Raw genomic sequence first — 10709 nt, forward strand, 5'->3', positions numbered from 1 at the left:
ACATACTTTTAATAAAGTTAGAAAAATGCCATTATAAAGGTATAAACAAAATTCCCTGTAAATCACTTTAAGGAGTCAAATATCACCTCGTAATGGGAAGGTTAATTTTTTATCAGAATTTTTAATTATTGATTAGAAGGTGCTCCTAAATTTTTGACCGTGCTCCTAAAAAGAAAAGTAAGCGTAGAGCCCTGTTACTCCATCAGTTGATCTGTAAATTATTGCAGATTTGGGCAACATTTAAAGTCACATATGTAGAACAGTTTTTGTTACTCAAATAGACGAGTAGTATTTTATTATTTTATGTCTGACAACAGAAACAGAAAATATTTAAATTAAGCACTGACAGCATATTTCCACACAAATGTAGGGTTTATGATAAATAATCGAAATGAAGAAGAAAGCAGTCAACATCCACCTTCTTCAGCAAAAGGCCTGTAAATTCTGAGAACATTTAGGGCTTCATTTACTGCAACAGTCAGTGTACCAATTGTTTTGATGAAGTGATGGGTTAAACATCTATGCTTCTTGTTTACTTTTACTCTCATTTGAAATGAATTTGCATTCCAAATAAATATGAGGGTACTTGCAGTTGAATTGCAGAGCAACTTTTTTTCTATTTTGCTCTGTATAGTAATAGCCTATAGAACTTTATATGCTCCCAGAATGAATGGTAACACCAAAAATTATTGTCTGCCATTAGATTTAGGCATGCAACACTTTTTTGTATTGCGCCACCCTAACATTATAAAAAAAAAAATCCTGAAGGCACCACTGATTATCTGTGTAACAATTCAGAGATAATTGTAATAAATAAACAAAATAAAAAACAAACACACAAAATAATTTTAAAAAACACACAAACTTTAAAGCATTTCAAATGTTGGTGAGTTTATTCTCTTAATTATGTATTTAAATATTTAGACATGAACCCTGTTTTGTTTTCAGACAAGTTATATCTTTCAAGTCCAATACAAATATTACTGCCGCTCAACAATGGCAGCTGTCACAGTCGATATAGTTGATATAGTAATAATTTGTAGCTTATATTGTTTAAAGTGTCATGAAACCCTAAAACACATGATAAAACAGATGTTAACATACATGAACAGATTGCACATCAGTGAAAACAACTTTAGCACTCATTATGTTTATTATTAAGTGAAAAGTGTTTTTTTTAGAGCAATTTCGCTCTTCAAAAAGCAAAATTGAACCATATGCGTTAATTTGGAGTGGTGATTTGCTGCCGTGGCTAATGAGTACACGTCCACGTCAGTTTCCCAGCTTTTCTCAGTATTATTCATGAGAATGAACTCTTATGATCCAATCACTGCACTGAATTATGCATGAGGTTGTATTACAGTGGAGAATTCAAATCTCATGAGAGAGCTTCCGCGCTGTCAGTTCACCTCTGTAAACATGACCGTAACAATATTTAATATAACAATAAGTGGAGCGTGCATGGGAGAGCAGTTTCTGCGCGGAACGCTGTGTCGAGTTTAACAACACTCGCTGGGCGGATCATAGTTCATATCCGGACCAGAGCAATCATATTTTATATTCTCTCCTGCTCCAAATATGAACCACCACCGTATACGCGCACATATCATGTCTTTTTGAAATAAAAGATGCACAAATAAGGGCGCTGATGATACTGATCATGAACGCGATGACATGATGGATTATTGTGATACACCGCAAACAATGATATATAGACTGAAAATTCAAAGAAGAGTAAACAAAAAGTGATTGCCTTTATTCTTTCTGTTTAAAGATATTTTAATATTCATTTGTCTGTATAAAGAGTGTGTTGTAGGTCTGTGTTTTATTGGTTGTTTTCTCCCCTCTTCCCACCCTCTACACTCCCATTTTTCCACAGTTTTACACGCCCATTTCTTGAGGGTTTTTTTCTTTCTTCAGCTCTAAGGTGTGAAAGACCAGCGCTGAAACAGGGGGGTTTCATTACACTTTAACAGTGCTCAGTTCAAAATTCATGTACTTTGAGGGATGGAGTCCTTGAATTAGAATACAGATACCGTGAGTAAATGGGCTACAAGACCATCGCCAAGCAGCTTGGTGGGAAGGTGACAACAGTTGGTGTGATTATTTGCAAATGGAAGAAACACAAAATAACTGTCAATCTCCCTCGGACTGGGGCTCCATGCAAGATCTCACCTCGTGGAGTTTCAATGATCATGAACGGTGAGGAATCAGCCCAGAACTATACGTGAGGATCTTGTCAGTGATCTCAAGGCAGCTGGGACCATAGTCACCAAGAAAACAATTGGTAACACACTACGCCGTGAAGGACTGAAATCCTGCAGCGCCCGCAAGGTCCCCCTGCTCAAGAAAGCACATGTACAGGCCCGTCTGACATTTGCCAATGAACATCGGAATGATTCAGAGGAGAACTGGGTGAAAGTGTTGTGGTCAGATGAGACCAAAATCGAGCTCTTTGGCATCAACTTAACTCGCCATGTTAGGAGGAGGAGGAATGCTGCCTATGACCCCAAGAACACCATCCCCACCGTCAAACATGGAGGTGGAAACATTATATTTTGGGGGTGTTTTTCTGCTAAGGGGACAGGACAACTGCACCGTATCAAAGGGACGAAGGACGGGGCCATGTACCGTCAGAGCCAGGGCATTTGAAGCCAGCCAGGGCATTGAAAATGGGTCGTAGATGGATATTCCAGCATGAACAATAACCCAAAATACATGGCCAAGGCAACAAAGGAGTGGCTCAAGAAGAAGCACATTAAGGTCCTGGAGTGGCCTAGCCAGTCTCCAGACCTTCATCCCATAGAAAATCTGTGGAGGGAGCTGAAGGTTCAAGTTGCCAAACGTCAGCCTCGAAACCTTAATGACTTGGAGAGGATGTGCAAAGAGGAGTGGGACAAAATCCCTCCTGAGATGTGTGCAAACCTGGTGGCCAACTACAAGAAATGTCTGACCTCTGTGATTTCCAACAAGGGTTTTGCCACCAAGTACTAAGTCATGTTTTGCGAAGTGGTCAAATACTTATATCACTAATTTCACGAGTTCACACTTACATATAATTAGCTGGAGTATAGTAATGTATATTTGGCGTGCTGTCCGAGGAAGGGCTCCGAGCTCGGGAACCCCCCCCCCCCCATATAAGTGTAGTAAGAACTCAAGGGTGGAGAAGGGGTGGTGGAGGGATGCTGATTAACCATCAAAGGATAGAGGTATGTCAGCTATATTTATATCCTATGGTGTTGATTAACTTGAGTGCGTTCCTCTTGTGTTAATTAGGCTAAGTATCTGATGCGCTCCTCTCGAACTTTGTTAATAAAACATCATTAAAATGCAAATCAATTTAACTTTTTTGATATGTGTTTTTCTGGATTTTTTTGTTATTCTGTCTCTCACCGTTCCAATAAACCTACCATTAAAATTATAGACTGATCATTTCTTTGTTAGTTGGCAGAGGTACAAAATCAGCAGGGGGTCAAATAATTTTTTCTCTCAGCTTTATTTACAGAATCACAAAGAAGCAATTACACTTTTGCATTTTCAAAAGAAACTGTGAGTGGTGCTTGACTGGACAATAAATGTAGGCAAAGTGTAGTAACATAAAAAGAGATACATTTCATTTACAGGCTAAATGCAAACATAGCTTGCCACAGAGGGCTGTTTATGAATGTACACATTTGGTATTATTATGGGAATGCGCATCCAAATCCAGCTGATGTTTAGGAATAATATTGTTTGCACAGTTTAAATAAACCATTCTTCGTGTAATCTTTGGTGGCAATAATTAGTTGCTTTGAAGTTAGTTTGTAATTTCATTGGTATTTTATTGATTTACAAAGTTTTGGAGCACAAAGCACAGTTCACATTTCAGGTTCTTCTCATTCCTAGTTAGATTGTGTTTCATTTTAAATGGTATTTGTTGCACTCATCATATGATGTCATTGTTCAAATACTCCAAACTGTAAAACACTTGCAGCGATTATGCAAGTGTCTGAAAAGCTCTAAAATGCTTCAACAGAACATTCAGTGGTGGGTGGAGTTGTGGGCCAAGTTGAAAAGAATGACGTGGAGACCCAAAATAGAAATAGATTTCTTTTCCCATGGAGTAAATCCGGGAGCAGCACATGGAGAGAAAAAACTACACAAGGGTCATACCCTTTGTTAAAAAGACATTTGCATAGTTAATAGATTTTCAAGACACAGATTAATGTTTGACTGACACTGCAGGTTATTCAAATTATTTTAAAACAGAAAGAAATTGTATTTCAGTTATATTAGGCAAACTTTCCTATGTTGACATTTTAAAAAAAGGTCAAAATAGAAAGGATAAAGTCATCCCTCATTCCTCCTTTTCCCCATACATGACAGTGTTTTTTCCCTTCCATTTATGACCTTGTATCATGCTTCCTATATGTGCTAGGTACTGCATCAGAAACCTCACAGACAATCAAACACATAATCTAAAGTCATTTTTCACACATCAAGTTCATCGGTAATTAACTCCGTTATTCAACCTTTGCTGTATAACAGATGTCTCCATTCATCTCAATGACCTAATGTTTAATTAGACTCAGTGAATGAGTGTGTTAATGACCTTCACGCTCTTAACTAGATTGACTAGTTGAATTGGTTTATAACATCACAGCATTAATTTCTGATCTTGAAAAACATCTGGATGTAACGCCTATAAGCTGTTTTCATTTACCTTTTTTTCTTTATTTATCAGAATTAAAGATTGAAATATCAGCGGAATGGCAGTTCTGTGGTTTAATTGACCCCTTGATATTTTCATATTTTGCTTTTCCACCAATTTGTTTTTTTAACGAAATCAGTTCCTACCATATTTATCACATTATTGTGAGCCACTTTGAACCGGCAATCATTACTCAAGAACACAGCTCGCTCGCTCACTCACTCACTCACTCACTCATTCACTCACACACACACACACACACACACACACACACACACACACACACACACACACACACACACACACACACACACATATACATCTCAGGTATCCAGCATCCTGCGGACTCTATCAAGGTGACTTCCACTCCATCGGTGAGCGACTGCTGCAGCGATTTATGCGTCGTTGAGAGGACATGTTTTTATGCTGCTGTGGAACAGATGAGAAGGTTATCCTAGACTGTCATTTTGCCCAGGGATGCATTAAGGAAATGCACAGGTCACTAACGGTGTCCTGGAAGATTAAATTTACAGGCCCCGCCTGTATAACATAAGAGCTACTGATTGGCTGAAAAGTGAGGAAGGGTGTCATTCATTGTGAGTGCGTGTGGGACATACAGCATCACTTTAATGTAAGGCATTCATACAGTATATCTTTACATTTAGAAACATGGAACATACCAAATGTATTGTCAGACATGAACATGATATTAAGTTAAAATATCTTCATTTATAGATGGCAAAGTTTATATATTTTAGATCATTTAACTTTTCTCTGTTGTTTTTCACAATTTTGAATAACTTTTTTTAACTTAAGATAATTTCAGTGATCCTGTGGTATGACAAATTATTTTTAGGTAGAAAAACTCAAGTACAAATACTGAATGCAGTTCATCAAGTAATATGAGCTTGTGAATATGGCATGCACAATAATTATATAACATTTATTTATAAAAATGCTGTTTAAAAAAGGATTTTATGCACTTCATTGAATGTCACATGCAGGACATTTAAGCTATTTTGACACACTGGATTGCTAAAAATCTTTTTCCATAGTGTGGAGGTGTCACAGTGTGCTGGGTACATGAACATGGAAAAAGTTTCATATAAATTTTACAAATTTAATTACTAGTAGGAGGTAAAACTATGAAAGCCTGTTTCTACTTCAGTATTTAAAATATAAAACATTTACTGTGACATTTTGAACTTATTTCATAATTTGAACTTGAAATTGATCATTTCAACTTTATTACTTGTAATTGTATCTTTATATTTCAAAATTGTAATTTTGTTTGTCAAAATTCTGACTTTTTTTCTCAATAGCAGCTTTATCGTAATTGTGACATTATTTCATGCAATTAACAATTTGTTTTCTCCCAATTTAAACTTTATTTCTCATAATTGTGTCTTTATTTCCTGTAATTGTGACTTCTTATCTCATCAGAAGTCAGAAAGAGCTTTATTGCCTAGTATGTTTGCACATACAAGGAATTTGTTTTAGTGTCACAAGCTTCCAGTAAACAGAGACAACAACAACACACAGATAATAAAAATAAGATGAATAAAATACACATATATAAATATAAATAAACCACAAAAAACGAATAAATTGTATGTACAGGTGTGCTATAGATAAAATAGAATAGAATTAAAAAAAGAGTTGTAGGGATGTACTAGGATGTATGGTGATAAATAAGTATAAGGTTATTGCACATACTTTTATTGCACAATGGGAGAACATTTTACTGTTCATGAGGTAGATTGCCTGGGGAAAGAAACTGTTCTTGTGCCTGGGTGTCCTGGTATTCGGTGCTCTGTAGCGCCAACCAGATGGTAAAAGTTTCAAAAAGGAGATGGCTTGGATGTGAGGGATCCAGAGTGATTTTCTGATCCCTTTTCCTCACTCTGGATGCATACAGTTCTTAGAGGGAGGGCAGGGGAGCCTGAACCATTCTCTGTCTTCTAATGTCTGATTTTGTAGCAGAACCAACTGCAAACTTCAGGAGCTTGACAGACGGGTCTTTAGAGGTGCAGTCATTGGTGTACAGGGAGAAGAGCAGTGGGGAGAGGACCATAGGCGTAAATCCCGGGGGGGACAGGACCCCCCCTATCTGAGGCTTGTCCCCCCTAAAAATATCATTACAAGCGACTCTGTGTATTGAAAATAATATAATGGACATATACTTAAAATAATTGTGTGATTAGTAAAACAAAATAAACGAAAAAAAAAACGTTTTAAGTTCAGAAATGTTTTGATTCCCCCCTCCCTTGCCTCATAGTGGTTTGGTCCACTGCCTGCTTTCCTTCTTTACCGATACACGCACACGAGTCCGGTGAGAGAGAGCAAGTTAGTTATGTGTAAGTAGGCTGTCAGGGCTATTTTATTCTCTTTAAACATCGGGTGAAATGGTTCTTTCTCTTTAATACAGATGATGCTGGATCATTAATAAATTAGTCATGACAATTTTATGATATCCTTGATGTTTTTTCTATGAGCAATTATAAGGTTAACAAGCTTAATACCGTAGCTTGTCACCCACTACAACTAACATGGCGACAAGCCTGTGTGTGAACTGATATTAATAGTAGTAGTAATAATATTGTAGTCCTATGTGTTGGGTTTCGTTCAATATGATGTTAAGTGGCAGATCAGTGGGTTTAATGCGGTTGAATTAATGCGAAAGAGAAGTAAGTTACTAGGTTTCAGACAAAACCTAAAATACTATAGATGACGCAAAATAATAATTATAATATGACCGCGTGGTGAACCGAACTCATATTTAAACATGGTCCATGCTGTGTACGCATATCTATCCTTACAAGTACAATTTTGGCTGTATTATTTGTGTCCCCTTCAAAAATTGCTCTTCAGAAATTTTATGTGTATTGTCCCCCCCTACTGTTAGATGAAATTTACGCCCCTGGAGAGGACACAACCTTTTGAGGGGCACCAATGCTGGTGGTGTGGCTGTTGAATGTGAATTTACCAATTCTCACTAGCTGTTGCCTGAAAGAAAGCTGGTGATAGAGTTAGAGTTAGTTTGGTCTAAAGGAATGTTGGGATGATGGTGTTGAAAGCAGAGCTAAAGTCCACAAACAAGATCCTCACATAAGTCCCTATTTTGTCCAGATGTTGCAGGATGAAATGAAGAGCTCTTTTCCAAAACGCGATAAACGCCAAATTTAAAAAAAATGAGTTCATCATGCCATTTTGCTGTGTACTGAACCTATTCACTGCTCCATCAATGTTTCATGCCAAATCGCTATATTTCCTTGTTTAAAATGTATTGCAATATGCAGTTCCTTTCCAAACCGCTATAAGCGCCGAACCTGTTTTTAGCCTAAATGCGATATGTCCTCTCGACCAATCAGAATTTGTTCGATGCAATCCAACATGGCGACACTTTGAAGCGTTTGTTTGTGCTCAGTCTTTAAAATGAGTGCTTTAAACTCTAATAACACTTTTGATGGCCTGAATGAGCCAGTGAGACCTACACCTGGGGGTAGAAAATGCCGACTGGACAAAGAAAATCACAAAAAAAGAAGATTCGTCACTCAGGTGGCGCGTTAATACCGTTTCACGAGTTCGCCTGCCCATTCAGCCCTGCCAGATAATGGTAAACAAACTTGGCTTGCTGTCTGCGAAGGAGGCTCAAACCCAAGGCTCGGCTCGAGCTCCGAGTAAGAACCCCCCCCATGATGATACGGTGTGAATGAAAGAGAAAGGATTTAAAGCAGGAGAAGGGGTGGTGGAGGGATGCCGGAAGAATAGTCACCGATGATTGGCAGGACTGGATGATTAGGCTTCTCCCGAACCTGCGTTGTGAACTTCATTTCACGAGTTCGCCTGCCCATTCAGCCCTGCCAGATAATGGTAAACAAACTTGGCTTGCTGTCTGCGAAGGAGGCTCAATCCCGAGGCTCGACTCGAGCTCCGAGTAAGAACCCCCCAAAAAAGGCTTATAAAAGACAGCAAGCTGGCAACCGATTGCAAACAATTTGGTGGTAGAGAAATTGAAAAGAATTTGATCATTTCCACCCCAAAAAAACGTATCTGACATGTCGAGGAGAAAAAGGCTCCTGTGGGAGAGAGAAGATCACTACTGTGGCAGTGGAGTAATTTTTTTGAGCAATGGGGGCTATGGCGGAGTGATGGGGAAGAATTCTGCAGCAGAAAAATAAATAAAAGTGATTAATGTGGAGCGAAATTGCTGCTGCTGGGGTGAGCTATTAAGGATTTGTCACTACTGCGGTAGTGACAAGGGGAGATTATATTGTGCTGCAGTGAGTTATTATTAAAAGATTATAGGTTGGAAAAGCCACTGCTGCGGCAGTGGAAATGTCGAGAAGGAAAAAATTCACTGCTAAGGTTTGTAGGAGAGAAAGATGCTGCTGCGGCAACGGTATATTGGAGGTTAGGAGTTAGTTATAAAGACTGCAGGACAACTCAATGCTGCGGCAGTAAGTTATTAATAAATTATTATATGGTGGAAAAGCCACTGCTTTTCAGTGGAAGAGTCAAGAAGAAAAAATAAATAAATAAATAAAAATATTCCCTGCTGCGGCAGTGACGTGGTTAAAGGTGTGCAGGAGAGAAAGTCGATGCTGCGGCAGCGTCATATTGAAGGGTTAAGGCTAAAAGGGATACGTATCACGCTACTGGGCATGCGCACATCAATACAGCGTTTTTTATTTTTTTATTTATTTATTTATTTTTTTTTTTCCCAGAGCTGTATCCCTTCTAACCACAACCATATTGAAGGTTAGGAATTGTTGTTGTTCTTCTTCTTCATTTTTTATTGGCGGTTTGTATTCTTAAGTAGGGCATTACCGCCATCTACTGTGGGTAATGAATCAGAGACTTATATCCCTATTCCCCAGACCTATCAGGACTCAAGCTTTCAATGTTGCTGCGTGTTCAGCTCCTCCATCTATAGCCCAAGTCCCTCACAGCCCAGAGAAGGGGAATAATAATAATAATAATAATCATCATCATCTTGTCTATATTCTCTGAATTAAATTTTTGACATTGTATTAATGGACTATGACCTCCTACTGGATCCAAAAGCTCTGTTAAATATTAAATGCTGTCCACCATTCTTCTGTAGTTTGTCAATTAGTTTACCTCTTTCCTCTGTATATCTATTACACTGGACAAGTACATGTCCCACTGTGTCTCTAACTCCGCACCAATCACACTGTCCTGTTGGATGTTTTCCTATTGTATGCAATGTTGAATTAAGTCCTGTATGCCCCAGCCTTAGCCTATAAAGAATACGATCCTCCTTCCTTCTTAGGTTAGGAGTTTGCTGCAAGGGCTGTGGGACAACTCACTGCTGCGGCAGTGAGTGAATAATAAAGGATTATATGGTGGAAAAGCCACTGTTGCAGCTGTGGAAAAGTCGAGAAGAAAAATTTCACTGCTGCGGCAGTGAAGTGCTTAAAGATTTGCAGGAAAGAAAGTCGCTGCTGGAGCAGCGGCATATTGGAAGTTAGGAGGCTGACAGTCCTGGTGGCTGTATGGCAATGAGACTTACGGTTGGGTAAAGGCAATTCCTTGCTTGGAAAGTTTGGGCTAGGGAGTTAGGGAGCTAGAGGGCGAGGAAGGGGGGTCCCTTCTATTTCCTCAAAATTGAGAGCGAGTGGAGCTTAATGATTTACTAAGAACGTTTTTTTTGTTTTTTTAAAAAAAAGCAATGTCTGGAGATGGGGCTATTGTTGTCGGCTGTGAAAAAGGGGATCGGTGGGAGACTGAATCTAAGAATTTCTGTGAGCTAAACATTGGGGGAATATAAAGGCAGGTGAGGGGCTAACGAATGAGAGGGATCCTGTGGGAGAAGAGTGAGAAATCACTGCTCAAAAAAAAAAAAAAATCAAAGCCAGTGATATAGGAAGAAAATAACTTAATGGAGGAGAGGTCACTGCTCTTGTAATTGGAAGAAAATATATATGAAGTTTTAGTCAGGGTTTAGTTGACTCATGACTTAGACTTTGACTCATGACTTTGTCTTGACTTAATT

This window comes from Onychostoma macrolepis, chromosome 04 (genome assembly GCF_012432095.1).
Source record: "Onychostoma macrolepis isolate SWU-2019 chromosome 04, ASM1243209v1, whole genome shotgun sequence".
Lineage (NCBI taxonomy): Eukaryota > Metazoa > Chordata > Actinopteri > Cypriniformes > Cyprinidae > Onychostoma > Onychostoma macrolepis.